This window comes from Salmo salar, chromosome ssa13 (genome assembly GCF_905237065.1).
Source record: "Salmo salar chromosome ssa13, Ssal_v3.1, whole genome shotgun sequence".
Taxonomy (NCBI): domain Eukaryota; kingdom Metazoa; phylum Chordata; class Actinopteri; order Salmoniformes; family Salmonidae; genus Salmo; species Salmo salar.
In genome coordinates, this window is record NC_059454.1 from 31,062,993 (window position 1) to 31,081,327 (window position 18,335).

Sequence of the window (18,335 nt, forward strand, 5' to 3'; positions counted from 1 at the left end):
CTGCCTGGTATGGCAACTGCTCAGCCTCCGACCGCAAGGCACTACAGAGGGTAGTGCATACGGCCCAGTACATCACTGGGGCTAAGCTGCCTGCCATCCAGGACCTCTATACCAGGCGGTGTCAGAGGAAGGCCCTAAATATTGTCAAAGACTCCAGCCACCCCATTTTTTAGTGTTTTTTAAATATTTTTAAATGTACTTATCTATTGTTTACCTAAAACCATTTTTTATTTATAAACTGCACTGTTGGTTATGGGCTTGTAAGTAAGCATTTCACTGTAAGGTGAACGTGACAAGTAAACTTTGATTTGATGAGGCTATAAGATACCTTTGCTATCCAATCCTCTCAGATCTTCTGGAAGTTGAAGTGCATATGGGGTCGGGTAAAAGGGGTCGATTTGGGATTGGGCTTTTAAAGGGCATCTTGAAGTTAGGTTATCAAAGTTGCTAACAACCATATGATTGCTAGTGGATTCCAATGTCACAGTCAATGTCTGCAAAGAGCAATTGTGCTTCTCCCCTGTAATATTTTTGCCGCAATCCATTTGAGCACAACAGGCTACAGCACCTGTTACAACTGAAAATAATGACATTTTCTCACAATGTTACACATTGAGAAATATTCAAACATTGCCTAAGCAAAAGATAAATACTATCATGACTTTTGAGCTCTATCTCATCCTTCTCAACCATGTTGCAGAAAGTCCAAGGTCCTTCCCCTACTTATTTTAGCCATCTTTATTTAGCATTTTTTTGTAGGTCTTTTTCTTAAAACGGCATTGTTGGTTAATGGCTTGTTAGTAAGCATTTACATTTACATTTGTCATTTAGCAGACGCTCTTATCCAGAGCGACTTACAGTAGTGAATGCATACATTTCATACATTTTCTTCTCCCATACCCATCCCCCGTGGGAATCAAACCCACAACCCTGGCGTTGCAAACACCATGCTCTACCAACTGAGCCACACGGGAGATTTCACTCTAAGGTCTACACCTGTTGTATTCGGTGCGTGACAACATTTTTGTTGTTGTTGGGATTTTATACTTTTTTTAATACTGGTCTCCCGTGGGAATCAAACCCACAACCCTGGCGTTGCAAGCGCCATGCTCTACCAACTGAGTCACATGGGAAATTGTATTTGTCACATGCTTCATAAACAACAGGTGTAGACTAACAGTGAATTGATTACTCATGGGCCCTTCTCAACAATCCAGAGATAAAAAAATATAAATAATAATAACACGAGGAATAAATACACAATGAATAACAATATAGGGAGTACCAGTACAGATGTGCAGGGTTACAAGCTAATTAAAGGTAGATATGTATATATAGGTAGGGATAAAATGACTTGGTAACAGCATAGATAATAAACAGTAGCAGCAGCATAAGTGTTGAGTCAAAAGAGTTAGTGCAAAAAAGGTCAACGCAGATAGTCCAGTTAGCTATTGGTTAAATAGTTACCAATAGCTACCCGGACTAACTATTTAGCAGTCTTATGGCTTGGGCGTACAAGTAGAAGCTGTTCAGGGCCATGTTGGTTCCAGACTTGCATCAGTACCACTTGCTGTGAGGTGGCAGAGAGAACAGTCCATTACTTGGGTGGCAGGAGTCTTTGACAATTTGTAGGGCCTTCCTCTGACACCGCGTGGTATAGAGGTCCTGGATGTCAAGGAGCTCGGCCCCAGTGATGTACTGGGCCGTATGACCTACCCTCTATAGCGCCGTGCAGTTGGATGCCAAGCAGTTGCCATACCAAGCGGGAATGCACCCAGTTAAAGATTCTCATTGGTGCAGCTATAGAACTTTTTGAGGAACCGAGGGCCCATGCTGAATCTTTTCAGCCTCCTGAACGGGAAGAGGCATTGGAGAAGGAGGCGAGAAGAGAGCATGAGATGAATCGAGGAAAGAAGAATTGGAAAAAGTCTCATCTCTGTTGCCATTCCCAAAAGTGAGTGATTTCTGTTTTACTCCCGTTTACAAAGCCTCAAGAGGATGTTGATAATCACTACAATTAGCAGCCAGTTAATTAAAGACTAGCTTCCTGGTGCCTGAATGGGCACACAATACAGACAAATTAATCAGTGCTTGGATAATAAATCTGATTTGACAAAACAAGAAACCATTAACCTCCTGACCCAATGACAACACCAGACAAAAGTCTAGGAGAAGTCTGATTGGCTGCAGCTGACCAACTTTTTTTCAGTGTTTGCTTTTGAAAACCAGTATTTGTATTGTAGGGAACGTTTGCATCTTACTGTACTTGTCAAAGTTCTTGTAAAAAAATCGTCTGACAACTTTTTTTTTTCTTCAGATTTTGGGACATAATGCAACTTATCTTGACAGCCTTGAGTTCCTCAGAGTATATCAAACCTAAGGGTCTATACTGCTGTTTTGCATGTTGTTTATCGCAGTACAGAACCAACTTTATAGCCCCCCCCCCCCCATAACACTAGTCCTGGAAACCGTAGATGGCAGTGTGACATCACATGTTCTGCATTGTTCCTTGGGATTTCAATACTCTTCTGCAGTATATCCCTTGGGAGATTCTCAATGGAGCAAAAGTCTGTCCTCTCCTCGACTTCTCCGTATTCCTCTCCTCCGTGGTCGCCATAGGAGAGCGTCAATTGCTCCTCTTCTCGATTGCCTCCTCCTGTGGAGAATGCTCAGGTGTATCCTGCCTTGGAAGAGTTATAAAATCCACCACACCACCCTTTAAAACAGATGTTGTTTTCTCAGATGAGAAAAGCCTGCACACGTTTAAAAATGATACGCTACTTACATTTTTTTGCCAACTAGCTACGTTTCTTTTTACCACTTTACACATGTATTTTGGGATTCCACCTCTGTAAACATAATTTGCCTGATGACGTGCTAGAGAAGGAGTCTCATTTCACTCAAGCTCATTTGTTTCCACATTTCTTCTCATCCACTCCTCAATTATCTTTGACCTTTTTCAAAAGGAGGCGAGGAAAGGACCGAGGAGAGGATACGAGGAATCAAGGAAATACAATTGAGATTATCCCTTTGCTGTGCTTCCTAATGAGGGGGGACACCACTGGGCAGTGTGCGAAATGTGAATAACATTATCCTGACGTTGATCTAAAACCAGTGAGCTTGTCGCTGCCGTTGGTTGGAGCTCAGAGGAGGCTGAAGCCGGAGTACTGTGATTGCTAAATTAAGCAGCAACCAACATGCTTTGTGGTGCAGATGACTCCCACTGAAACAGGTCAGACGTTAAGAACATAATTTCACGTTTTGCACCACATTCCCAAAGCATCCTTTACTGGGATGGCTAACATGTGATTTGGGGAGAAAACAAAGTAGACATTAATAAAGGAAGGCTTTCTAAGGGTTGTTGCCTTGATGATGTGCAGTGTATTAAATTCATGCTGAGCAGTATAGTCGTTTCATTCCCTAAGACTCATCTCGTAGGATGACGGAGGGATTTTTGAATTCAACAATGGACATTTACTGAAACAGGTTTACTGCAACAATGTTGAATACACACACATTGCATAATTGCAAAAACAAACATGTAGGCCTATCGACTATATCAGTCTCCAAAACCTCCAAATAACAAGAACCTTCCATTACCATGAACCTCTCGACCTTTACTGAGATTTATAAATCAAATCAAATGTATTTATATAGCCCTTCATACATCAGCTGATATCTCAAAGTGCTGTACAGAAACCCAGCCTAAAACCCCAAACAGCAAGCAATGCATGTGAAAGAAGCACGGTGGCTAGGAAAAACTCCCTAGGAAAAACTCCCTAGAAAGGCCAAAAACCTAGGAAGAAACCTAGAGAGGAACCAGGCTATGAGGGGTGGCCAGTCCTCTTCTGGCTGTGCCGGGTGGATATTATAACAGAACATGGTCAAGATGTTAAAATGTTCATAAATGACCAGCATGGTCAAATAATAACCATAGTAGTTGTCGAGGGTGTAACAAGCACGTCCGGTGAACAGGTCAGGGTTCCATAGCCGCAGGCAGAACAGTAGAAACTGGAGCAGCAGCACGGCCAGGTGGACTGGGAACAGCAAGGAGTCATCATGCCAGGTAGTCCTGAGGCATGGTCCTAGGGCTCAGGTCCTCCGAGAGAAAGAAAGAAAGAGAGAAAGAGAGAATTAGAGAGAGCATATTTAAATTCACACAGGACACCGGATAAGACAAAAGAAATACTCCAGATGTAACAGACTGACCCTAGCCCCCCGACACATAAACTACTGCAGCATAAATACTGGAGGCTGAGACAGGAGGGATAGAAATGTATTGATTGCCTATGTATGAAATGAAGACGCAAACACACTAATGGTCTGCTGTTCCATGCACATTGTATGGTAGTGTAACTATACATACCAGCAATTCAATAATAGTTCCATGAGATATTGGCAGTGAAATGATATACAATGTGACCACCATGGGGAATAGCACTTAAACCTCATCTCAGATATTGCTTGTTTGGTGCCTAGTCAATATGGTGGCAGCTCTATCTCCATGATTGATAAGTCTTGGGGGCATGGGCCTCAGCTTTCCATTAGAGAGGAATGGCTCCCTACTGATTTATGCTGCCAAGTGAAGAAGCTCATTTCCTCATAATCCATTGTTTTCACCCATGTTTACAGGGATGGTATTCATGAAGAGGTATCCTCTCTCTCTCTGTGTTTGTGTGTGTGAGAGAAAGACCACACACACACACACACACACACACACACACACACACACACACACACACACACACACACACACACACAGAGGGAGAGACCGACACACACAGATAGAGACACAAATGTACACACACACATCACCTTGTTAAATGTATTAAGGGCTCTTTGCTCCTGGGGAAGTGTATTAAGTGTTGAATACACTTCCTCGTTTCATTTATTTACCCATTTGAGCATGCAGCCTACACGCCTCTCTCTCCAGGCTGGGTAAGTTTGTCTGTTAGTCGGCTGACAGACATATTTATGGTGGGTGGGTGGGTGGGGGGGGGGGGGGGGGGCCTGGGGGAGGGCAGGCAACATCTGTTTCTGAGGAGGTAGGCTCTCCCAAGCAGACGGAGCCACCGGTTTCAGTACAGGAGGGCAGGGGCTTAAGGGATTGGCTGGGGAGAAGGAGGAAGGGAAGGGGGCATATTCACATTGCATTGCACTTTTTGGCAGAGGCACTCTGTGTACATTCACATTAGGTGAGGGCTGAGAAAGTGAAGGGAATGTGATCACGGCAGCGCATTGTTTCTCCACTCTGTAATCATTATGCTGTCTCAGTGCTGCACCTACTAATTAGTCTCAGACAGAATTCTTCAGCGCATTCATTTCCTGAAATAATCAGGCATCTTTTCAATGCATTTTTGGGTGAGCGAATAATCACCTTAAAACAATAGGATTGTTAAAGTGGAAAAATTCAAAAACCTCATTCCTCAGCTCACCCAAAGTGCTGTTGCTGCGTTCCTTTCAAAACCCTTCCCTGATGCTACAAGAGAAAAAGAGGGGCCAAACACAAATTGCCGCTGTATTTAATTCCGTAAGTAATGAGAGTGCACACTCAAGCTGCACTGGGATGGGCGAGCTGGAATTGTAAATGTGTTTTAGCACACTGATGCGTGGGTCCTTGACATTCTGAATTCATTGTCAATATCCTTGGGTTGTAAATAAGATGCTTTGCCTTGTTTTGTAATGCGGGTGCAGGCGGCTGGTGTGTTTCCGGTGGAGAGACGATGTCTAATTGACTTCTCCAGTCCAGGGGTGAGGATGACAGCACACGGCAGCTGAAGTGCTTGAGACACTTGACTCGTGACAGAGGTCAATCAAAGATGGGAGGCCGGCGGGCAGCCCAGCCCACACAGGTGATTTGAATTCATAAACACACACACACATTACTCCCCGACTTAATATTATGTTTGCTTACCAAATTTTGTAGAGCAGCGTTATATGGTTTGACAGAACGAGAGCAAATACAGGCCACCACAAGAGTTCGCACACAACCGTTTTGTAATACAACACCAAACTTCACACTGCATTAAAATAGCATGTCATAGCATTACAAATGAATGACGCAGACATGTGAGAGAAGTGAAAGCAGCTCTTTGTAGGGAGAATTAATAATTTAAGTGAGGCTGCGGGCAAATCAGTCCATAGGTCAATTTTAGTCCATTTCCTGGTTGCTACTACTAATGATTCTACAGGTAACGGCCAAAATAAAGGAAACATTTGAGTAAATGAGGGATGCAAAGTATATTGAAAGCAGGTGCTTCCACACGTGTGGTTCCTGAATAATTAAGCGGTTAACACATTCCATCGTACTTAGGGTCATATATAGAAATGCCCTTTGGCCATTATTTTGCCTACCATGGCTAGAAGAGATCTCAGTGACTTTGAAAGAGGGGTCTCAAAGGAGCATAGAGTGTTTAAAGGGTGTGTGTGTGTGTCTCAGTCACCAGATCACAACCCAATTGAACACTTATGGGAGATTCTGGAGCGGCGCCTGAGACAGCGTTTTCCACCACCATCAACAAAACACCAAATTATGGACTTTCTTGTGAAAGAATGGTGGCTCATCCCTCCAGTAAGCTGTTCTGGCAGCTCGTGGTGGCCCAACACCCTAAGACATATTGTTGATGTTTCCTTTATTTTGCCAGTCTGTATATCATCTCTACTAAAAGCTGTGTTTGAAGCGAAGAAAACATGCTTCAAATAAGGCCTTTGATTCAATCGCTGCGAGTTGAATTCACTAAGTATGGATTGTTACCTCTTATGATCTATCTTTATTGTTCTCTGGATTTTCCCCGGAAAAGTTAAGTTAATTGAAAAAGTATACCATATGTTCCTTTGAAGGTTGAACACAATCCCCTTTCACATGTTTTTTCAGAGAAATTTCAGTTTGAAGTCGATCCCAAGTCAAACGGTATGTTTAATAAGTCACTGGCTGGATTTTGGTGATTTTTTTGAAAACTATTACTCACATCTCCCTTAGACTGTGTTATCTCCATCTAAGACAAAATGAAATTATGTTATACTGCAATACATAGCCTCCACCCATACAAATATACATAATTACCATATCCATCAACTCAATCAACATTTAATGTCTGTAATCAGTGCGACAGCACGGGTGAGTTGTTTGTTGGGTTTACCACGCGAGTGTTCTGTAATTGTAGAAAAGAGCACTTGAAATCAGACAAGGCTGGTGGGAGGAGCTATAGGAGGACGGGTTCATTTTAATGGCTGGAATGGAATAAATTAAACTGTATCAAACCAATCAAACGTGATTTTGTAACCCACGTGATGTGCCCTCAGGATGAGCCACTGAGCTGCCAAGACCAATAAGTCAGAAATAATATTATTTTCTGAATGCCATGCAAGAGTGCAACAGGTACAGTATACTTGGAAATTGTATCCATATGACACTACTATATTATTGATAGGTAAACAATTGTCGTGTCTGACTATGATTAAATGATATGACATGCTATTTTATCAAATCGATTACCTAACATTCAATTGATTATGTGATTGAATTAAACCATGCAACAATTAAACCATTAATAAACCTGGGGCATGACAGAAGCATTTATTTATATAGAGCGGTTATCTCCTGAATCCACTCTCTTAAAGATCTGAAGATCTTTTATATCAATAGCAGTCAATTATTAATCGGCACCTCGATTGGTCAAATTCTGATTGTCATAAGTACTTGGTTGTCTGCACAAACCCTAGCTAATAAGTTGAATCAGCAATGCACAAATTGGCTTAATTATTTATTTACTAAATACCTAAATAATCACACATAATTACATATATATATATATATATATATATACACATATATATATACACAGGGGATAGCTAACACATCGATTAAAAAATCATGTTATGAAAAGCCACTAGTGGGCTAACCTGGTATGACGGCTGGTTACACAAAGAAAGGGGGTTGGGTTTGAATGAAAGAGCGGGAAGACTGAGGGACAAAGGGATTGAATCTCTATCGGATCTTGAGAAGCTATGCTACAGTAAATACAGAATATTATGCATTCTAATAACCTCCCATTCGGAAAAGGAAAATGCAAGGTATATATATTTACTCTGAGCTGCGCTCCGATAGATGGGTCGAAGATGGAAAACTGGTTTACCCAGCAGAGATCGCCATTGTCCTTTGAATAATCTTACTGGTCGTAGTGTAGTAGAGCGGATACGTTAAAGTACCCTGTCGTTCTTCGGAGATTGTCTGTCCTTTCCTAGGCCTAGGCCAAGTACGTTTACAGCTGCAGCTGATAACTCGACGTGTAGGAGGTATAACTTCTTCTTTAGTGAATAATCGTTCAAAGTTCATACCAAGTTGCCATAATCAGCTCGCGCTGTATTCTGGCTGGTCTAGTCGAAATGTACCATTCGAGTGTGGTGATCGTCACCACGTTGAAATTCGCCCTTTTAAATGTTAGGACAGCAGTCCTAATATTTCTGGAACTAAATGCTAATTTCGTTAGGTTGTAGTTGAAATTAGCACTTTTAAACATATGGAGACCAGTCCTCACGTCATTGGGAACTAAGGTTGACTTCCATCAACAGGCTTTTGTACTGTGGGAGAGAAGGGCGTGTTTCATAGTTCTCAACCAATGTCTGTTCACTTGGTCTTGGCCACTGAGTGAGCATAGTTTACTTATGAAATCACATTTCATCTTCTCACAAATAGTTTCAAATTTAAACATTTAAATTGCACAACAATTCCATGTGAATCTGACAACTAGAATGTGTAGACTTTCCAAGATACAATTTATGTCGTCCTATCATCAGATATAATGTCCCAGAGAACAACTGATCTGACATCATATTCTTTAAGTACCAACGGACACTTTCAACTGGTTGAGAAGGGGAAATATTGTTCCTGTAATGCGGGTCGTAGAAAGGGGACCAAGGCGCAGCATGTAGAGTGCTCATACTTTACTTTAATGAAAACACTTACACAAAAAACAACACAACAACAGCCAACAGTTCCGTCAGGTAACTAACAAAACGGAAAACAACTACCCACACCAACACAGGAAAAACAGGCTGCCTAAGTATGGCTTCCAATCAGAGACAACGATAGACAGCTGCCTCTGATTGGAAACCATACCTGGCCAAAACATAGAAAACAAAAACATAGAATGCCCACCCACCTATCACACCCTGACCTATCTAAACAGAGAAAACACAGCTCTCCTAGGTCAGAGCGTGACAGTACCACCCCCCTAAGGTGCGGACTCCTGGCCGCAAACCTGAACCTATTGGGGAGGGTCCGGGTGGGCATCCATATTTGGCAGCGGCTCTGGTTCCGAGCGTAGAACCCCCCCGCCTACTGATCCCCCATTTCTGTGTGTCCGGAGGATCCAGACCGTGCGTCATTGCCGGAGGCTCTGAAACGCCAACCGCCGCTGAAGACTCTGAGCTGAAGGCCGCCGCTGAAGATTCTGGGCTGCAGACCGCCTTTGAAGACTCTGGGCTGCAGACCGCCGTTGAAGACTCCGGGCTGCAGAGTGTCGCTGGAGGCTCCGTACTGAGGAGCGTCGCTGGGGGCTCCGGACTGGGGAGCGTCGCTGGGGGCCCCATACTGAGGAGCGTTGCTGGAGGCTCCGGACTGAGGAGCGTCGCTGGAGGCTCCGGGACTGGGAAGCGTCATTATAGGTTCTGGACTACTGACCATTGCTGCTGGCTCCATGCTATGGATCATCTCTACAGGTTCCGCGCCATGGATCATCACTTTTGGCTTTGTACCATGGATTATCTCTACAGGTGCCGGGCCATGTATTATTCCTACAGGCTTCGTGCCATGGTTAATCTCTACAGGCTCCGGACCATTTATAATCCCTACAGGCTTTTTGCCAAGGATTATCTCTACAGGCTCCGGGCCATGGATTACCCCTGGAGGCTTCGTGCCATGGAACATCCCTACAGGCTCCGGGCCATGGATCATCACTAGAGGCTTCGTGCCATGGATCATCTCTACAGGCTTCGGACCATCGATTATCACTGGAGGCTTTATTCGTGGAGCTGAAACAGGTCTCACCGGACTAGGAAGACGCACTGAGGACCGAGTGCTCAAAGCAGGCACCGGCCGTACTGGGCTATGGAGGCGAACTGGAGGGAGAGTGCGAGGAGCAGGCACAGGACGTGCTGGATTATGGAGGCGCACTGGAGGGAGAGAGCGAGGAGCAGGCACAGGACGTACAGGGCTATGGAGGCGCACCGGAGAGAGAGTGCGAGAGGCAGGCACATGCTCACCACAATAAGCACGGGGAGTTGGCTCAGGTCTCACCCCTGGCCCAGCCAAACTACCCGTGTGCCCCCCCCAAAATATTTTGGGGGGCTGCCTCTCGTTCCTCCCCGGTAGGCTCCGATATCTCTCTATTACCTGGCCCCAAGTCCAGTTTCTCCTTTGCGTCCACTCCTTATGTGACCAGGTGTCCATTTCTGCCTGGGCACGCCGCTTGATCCAATCATGGTGGGTAGTTCTGTAATGCGGGTCGTACGAAGGGGACCAAGGCGCGGCGTGTAGAGTGCTCATATTTACTTTAATGATAACACTTAAACAAAAACAACAAAACCACAGCCAACAGTTCCGTCAGGTAACTAACAAACGGAAAACAACTACCCACACCAACACAGGAAAAACAGGCTGCCTAAGTATGGCTTCCAATCAGAGACAGCGATAGACAGCTGCCTCTGATTGGAAACCATACCTGGCCAAAACATAGAAAACAAAAACATAGAATGCCCACCCACCTATCACACCCTGACCTATCTAAACAGAGAAAACACAGCTCTCCTAGGTCAGAGCGTGACAGTTCCATTCCCAAACCTTTTGATGTTACCATACTCTCTCTATGTTAACAAAAGGCTTTCCAAGAGTCCATTCTGTAGAGTGGAGAAAAAAGGGGGAAAGGTATTTATGGGGGGTGTCATAAACCTCACCCAACAGGGCAACGTCATGACACAATATTAACAAAAATATGCACAAATATGCACAAAAATGCACCACTGTATATTAGGTTACATGGTTACATCCTATTGTGAAGGAGACCTTTGAAATGTTCTGAGACATTCATTTCTCCCCTGAAAGAGAGTTGTGGCTCCCATTCTCAATATGTTCAAACTGTGTAAAAGTATAATTTGATCAAGCCTTTCCACAATGAAAATAACAGAGTTTGTTTATCAGATTTCCACCTGTCGCTGAGTAACAACTATTGCCCTGAGGTGCTGTGTTGCCATTATGTAACAGCCAATATAGAGCATTGTGGGACTGAACTGGAAAAGACTGGAGGAAAGAAAACTTTACCTTTCTCAAGAGAGACGATCCATGAGGCAGAGAAGGAAGCCATAAAATCTTCATCTCACTGTGAGAGGAAACCTGAAGTTGTTGTTTGACAGCTTGACAGTCTAGTATTGAAAGACCGGAATTACAGGCATGTAATTTGATAGACAATAATACACAGAGGGGGTGGCTGTAAAAGTTAAAATGTTATGGAATTAAAGAAAATATCCTGTGGCCCTTTAATAATTATAGTAGACAAAGCAACAGATTGTGGGTTTTGGCACAAACAAATAATCGAGTAAAAATAAAAGTGTAAAATGTAATTTTACGAGGCCATGGTACACTCTCTTATCTTGCTGTGCCAATCAATGAAGAGCAAGCAAAGACAAAACAAAAAATATTTTATTCACTGTGGTGGAGTGATATCAAGCCCTGTTGGAACCAAGCCCTCATCTGTCCCATGGGCCCGGACTTGCACTGTGCTAATGGATTTTGGATCAAGGGTGCATCTCTGGGCGGTTTGAAGATGCAATTATGCCAGTAATAGTGGTGCCACTGTAATATAAAAGCATCAGCAGGAGTGCAAATGATAATACACAGAACCCCACCAGTGTCCTGCATGATTGGTTTAATCACACAGCGTCTCTGATCCAACCCACAATGGTCGTTCCTTTGTTGTCAACTGAGAAAAGAAGGGTTGTTCTGCCGCGAAACGTACAATAACAGTGATAGATAATCATGATCAAGATTATCGTGATTTCGGGAGCCGCAACACCTGTTGGGTTTTTGTTGATTATGATGAAGTGAGTGTGCAAAACAATCATATGGCTCTGTGCGCTGCAGGGCTATAATTCATGCAGTGTCACCAGAGGATGCATTTTTCTTTATTATGCATGGTGTTTTTGGAACCAGAATTTGGATTTACAGGAGATGTTGAATATGGTGATTCTCCTTTAAGCCCAGGAAGCAGCCATTCAACTTTTCATTCACCAGCTTTTCAAGCTTAATAATGTCAAAATGCATTCGGAATGGAGTTTCGCTGAGCAACTATCGTCCTTACTGCCGTTACAGTCGGTATGTACTCTGAAAAAATGCCAATACTTAAAAAATGCCTCTAAGTATTGTTTTTGATCAAGTACGCATGCGCCAAATCCATCATTTGGGCACCTCCAATAAAATCCCTCATTAAAATGCAATATAAGTAATGGAATTAAAATACACTACATAAAGCCTATCTATAAATATACAATCACTGTAAAAACTGACCCTATACAGTGTTCAGAAAGTATTCACACCCCTTGACTTTTTCCACATATTGTTGCGTTACAGCCGGAATTTAAAATGGATTAAATTGCGATTGTTTTACACTGGCCTAGACACAATACCACATAATGTCAAAGTGGAATGATGTTTCTAGAATTTATTTTACAAATGAATTAAAAATGAAAAGCTGAAATGTGTTGAGTCAATAAGTATTCAACCCCTTTGTTATGGCAAGCCTAAATAAGTTCAGGAGTAAAAATGTGCCTAACAAGTCACATAATACGTTGCATGAACTAACTTCGCGTGCAATAATAGTGTTTTTCAATGACTACCTCCTTTCTGTACCCCACACATAAGGCCCCTCAGTCGAGCAGTGAATTTTAAACATAGAATCAACCACAGAAACCGGGAAGGTTTTCCAATGACTCGCAAAGAGGGCACCTAAAAAAAAAGCAAACATTGAAGCACCTTTGAGCATGGTGAAGTTATTAATTACACTTTGGATGGTGTATCAAAACACCCAGTCACTACAAAGATACAGGCGTCCTTCCTAACTCAGTTGGCGGAGAGGAAGGAAACCGCTCAGGGATTTCACCATAAGGCCAATGGTGACATAAAAAAGTTTAATGCCTGTGATAGGAGTATACTGAGGATGGATCAACAACATTGTAGTTACTCCACAATACGAAGCCTTGCAGTGGCAAACAATGAACTGTCCTGAATACAAAGCATTACGTTTGGGGCAAATCCAACACAACACATCACAGAGTACCACTCTTCATATTTTCAAGCATGGTGGTGGCTGCGTCATGTTATGGGTATACTTGTCACCGGCAAGGACTAGGGAGTTTTTTAGGACCAAAAAAAAAAACAATAGAGCTAAGCACAGGAAAAATCTGCTGTTTTCCAACAGACAAATTCACCTTCAGCAGTACAATAACCTAAAACACAAGGCCAAACATACACTGGACTTTAGAAAGACAACATTGAATGTTCCTGAGTGGCCTAGTTAGTTTTGACTTAAATTTAGCTTGAACATCTATGGCAAAACTTGAAAATGGCTGTCTTGCAATGATCAACAACCATCTTCACAGAGCTTGAAGAATTTTTTGTAAGAATAATGTACAAATATTGTACAATCCAGGAGTGCAAAGCTTTTAGAGACTTACCCAGCAGACTTACAGATGAAATTGCTGCTAAAGGTGATTCTAACATGTATTGACTACTTATGTGAATACTTGACTACTTAATGTTCACAGGTCATCTGAAGGAAAGAGGAGAAGCGCAGCTACCTGCTCCTGTTGATCGGTGAAAATGGACATTTACCAAGGCTGAATCAAAAGTCCTGACAACATATTACGACCGTTATGTTGTGCCAAAGACCAATACGATTTTTTTATACGTACAAATTCCATGAGAAAGTACAGGGAGCTAGCGAATCGTTTGAACAGTTTTGACTGAACTGCATCTGCTTGTGAAAGACTGTGATTACGCAAACAAGGATGAGATGGTCAGGGACCGTATTGTATTTGGAATGCACTCACCAAGAGTGAGAGAGAAACTTTAGAATTATTGGGTCTGAGCTAATGCTGGACAAAGCTATCGACACAGCCAGATCTCACGAGCTAGCACAGGCTCAGATGAAATCCACTTCGGGCTACAGCATGAGTGCATTAAGCAGTGCACCCAGTCAGGCAGACATCAAAGCACACCTCCGGTGCCCAGAGAGCTTGCTCAGAATGGAGAGTGACAGAACTCCAAAACAGAGCGACACAGACTCAAAACGCCCCAAAACATGTGGATATTGTGGATACAAAGTGCATGGCGAACAAGAAAATTGCCCAGCTAAAGGCAAACAGTGTACTAAATGTGGAAAATGGAATCACTTTGCAAAAGCGTGCAAAGCGTACCGTGGGAAAATAGTTGAAATCAAAGAGTCAATCAAAGAGTCAAATGCTGATGAACTGTTTACTGATTCAGTGGCACAGAAAAGTCGGATATCAGATATAGAGCAAGCCTTTGCTGACATTGAGATAGGAACAGAAGGCACAGAGCTAAAGTTCAAACTAGACACTGGTGCACAAGTAAACATTATTTCTCTGAAAAAGTACCGCAGCTTGACATCTGAGTGCGAGCTACATCCCACCATGTGCAGACTGATTGGTTATGGTGGTGAACAGCTCCTAGTAAAAGGCACATGCACATGCAAATATAAGCAAAGTGACTTGATGTTGGACTTCTACATTGTTGACATTCGAGGACCTGCAGTGCTAGTTTAGACATGGACCTCATCAAGCTAGTTTTATCAGTGACAGTACCAGTAGCGACAGAGAATGTCATGGATGATTTTGCTGGTGTTTTTACAGAAATAGGACTATTCCCAGGAGAATGCTTGACCCAGATGCAACCACTGTGGTCTACCCACCGAGAAAGAGTATATCTCAACCCAAGAGACTTGAACAAGGCTATCAAATGCCCCCATTATCCCTTACCGACGCTAGATGACATCACAAACAAGCTAGCGGGAGCACAATACTTCAGTGTCATGGACTCCAAATCAGGCTACTGGGCTATTAAGCTGACAGAAGAGTCATCTAAGCTCACAACGGATGGTACAGGGTTTGTCACCTGCCTTTTGGGATTGTCTCAACCCAAGATGAGTTTCAGCGAAAGATCGAAAAGATGTACAAAGGCCTTGACGGAGTTGTGGCAATTGTGGACGACATCCTTGTCTATGGTTGAACTACAGAAGACCAGGACAGAAACCTCCGTGAGAGGCTGCAAAGGTCCCGTGAGAGAGGAATCCGGCTCAACCCGGAGAAGAGCACAGTCGGCGCTACAGAGGTCAGCTACTTCGGACATCTAATCACAGCGAAAGGAATCAAGCCAGATCCACAGAAGATCTCAACCATAAAGGGAAATGGAGCCACCAAAGAACCAAGCAAAGATGGAAACTGTGCTTGGCATGTTCAACTACTTAGCCAAATTTGCACCCAGCCTCTCCATTGCAAACGTACCCCTGCGTCAGCTGCTAAAGCGGTCCAGTGAGTCCCTCTGGGTCAAGCAACACGACATTGCTTTCCAGAAAGTGAAAGACTTGGACCAATCCTTGAATACAATGACCCCAACAAAGTGGACGTGTCGAAGTTTGGACTAGGTGCAGTGCTACTGCAAGAAGGAAAGCCCATCAGCTACGCTTCAAAATGCAATCAACTATGCTCAAATCAAAAAGGAGCTGTACGCCGTTTTGTTTGGATGTAAGCGTTTCCATCAGTACATCTATGGACAACAAGTCATTGTGGAGCCCGACCACAAGCCCCTCGAGTCAATCATGAGGAAACCATTTTGTTTTGGCCCGGAATGTGCAAACAAATAGAAGACATTGTTGGTAAATGCCCCACCTGTCTTGAACAACGCTCCTCAAACACCAAAGTGCTAATGTTACCTCACCGTATCCCAGACCGACCCTGGCAGGTCGTGGCAACCGATTTGTTCACATGGATCAACTAAGGCTACATCATACCAGTGGATTACTACAGAAGATACTTCGAACTTGACAAGCTTCACAGCACCACATCTGCAGCTGTGATCCACAAGCTGAAAGCAGCCTTTGCCCGGCATGGCATTGTAGACTTTAAGATCTGACAATGGCCCCTGTTACAAATCAAAGGAGTTTGAATCCAACACAAAATCATTGGATTTCACACATCACCACAAGCCCACATTACCCTTAAAGTAATGGCCATGCGGAAAAATCTGTGCAAATTGCTAAATCACTCATGGACAAAGCAAAAGCAGACAAGAGAGACCCCTACCTCAGTCTCTTTGAATACCGCAACACTCCAGTTGACAACTTCAAATCACCAGCCCAGCTGTTGATGAGCCGCAGACTTCGCTCAATCCTTCCCAGCACCAACCAGCAGCTGCAACCTGAGGTCGTCAGCTACAAGGAAATGCATGCAACAACACCAAAAGCGATACTATGACAGGTCAGCTAGACCACTACCACCACTGAACAACGGTGAGTCAGTTAGAATCCAGGGGCATGGCTACTGGAAGCCAGCAGTTGTCATCCAGCCAGCTGACAATGAACGTTCATATCACGTCCGCACCGGAGAAGGAGCGGTGTACCGCCGCAATTGTCGTCACCTACTGAACACAAAAGAACAACAAAGTGACGAGGTGAACTGTTTCCCTGAAAGAGAACATGATGGACTAAACACACACCATACCCACCTGCAACACCACAAGAACTGTTGACTGACACAGAAGCTTGCTCAGCTTCATACCACACAAGGTCAGGAAGAGAGGTCAAGCCTAGAGCTGTCCTAGACCTGTGAAATGTCAAAGGGTGTAGGCAGATCGCTGCCCTAAAAGAGTTCCAGACTGTACATTTGTTATTGAAAAGTTAACTTGAAATGCTCTGGTACTGTATTTGTTTGTAATGTTGAGATGTCATTGCTACAGTGAAAATCTGAATTGCTGAGAAATCTTGGTTCTAAAAGTAACAGTATATTGAATCTGTCACGATCCTCGTCTTCTGACGTTATGTTGAAGTCACTGTCAGAGAAAGGGGACCAATACGCAGCGGGTTGCGTGCTCATCATCTTAATTTATTAAATAAATGTGAACACGTGAAAACAAGAAAACAAAGAACGACTAGTGACAGTTTCACAGGCTATACATTCCCTAGCAGTGCGAAATACAACTACCCACGAAACACAAAGACAAACACACCCTACTATATAGGACTCCCAATCAAAGGCAACTCAACACCCCTGCCTTCAATTGAGAGTCCAAACCCAATCAACTAGACATAGAAACACAGACATAAACCAGTGACAAACCCCATAAACATACATCAACTATCCTCTGCCACGTCCTGACCAAACTACAATAACCAAATATACTCTATACTGGTCAGGACGTGACAGAATCCTTGTTTCAGAGTGTGTTATGTTGATGCAGAGCAGGTATTCAAAAGAAACGCTTCAAAATATGAAAACATTTTCTTTTTTTAAAGAATGGGGATGCAATATTCATGGGTCAACATACTGAATTGTAATCGGTTGAATTCTACCGTCATATCATACTGTGCTATGATTGGTTAAGACCACCCAGGTCGTGAGGTCATTTTTCATTTGATCATGGCTGGAGACACATGAACATGCCAGTTATAGCTAGCTAATAAAGATATGTTTTTATAAAGATCCTGTCGTACCGCATTGTATTATTTTGTACAAATTGTGCAAAACAAGACAATATAATTTTTTTTATGACTACCTCATCTCTGTACCCCACACAATTATCTGCAATGAAATTCAACCACAGATTCAACCACAAAGACCAGGGAGGTTTTCCAATGCCTCGCAAAGAAGGGCACCTATTGGTAGATCATGTTACCGGTAAGCTTGTCATTGTTTACCCTCTAGAATCTAAGCCCTGTCTAAGCCGAGGGAGGGGGGGGGTCTAAACTAACATATGGAACTGTTTTAAGACAATAAAATCGAGGATCATTTAGCTATTTTATTTACAATTTTATGACACTAAGGTATCGAAAAAATATATACAAAAATGATTGGATGAAACATTGAATTTGGAATCACTACTATTAGCCAATAGATACGCATTGAATAACATTTTCACTACATTGAACAACAGATGTTCGAATAAAAAAATCTAAAGAATGTTTGTTCTGAAGTGTCTGTCCTATATCTGAGAGATAAACTCAGCGAAGCCAAAGCTGATGGTGTGTTCAAGACAACAAGGAACTCTGGAA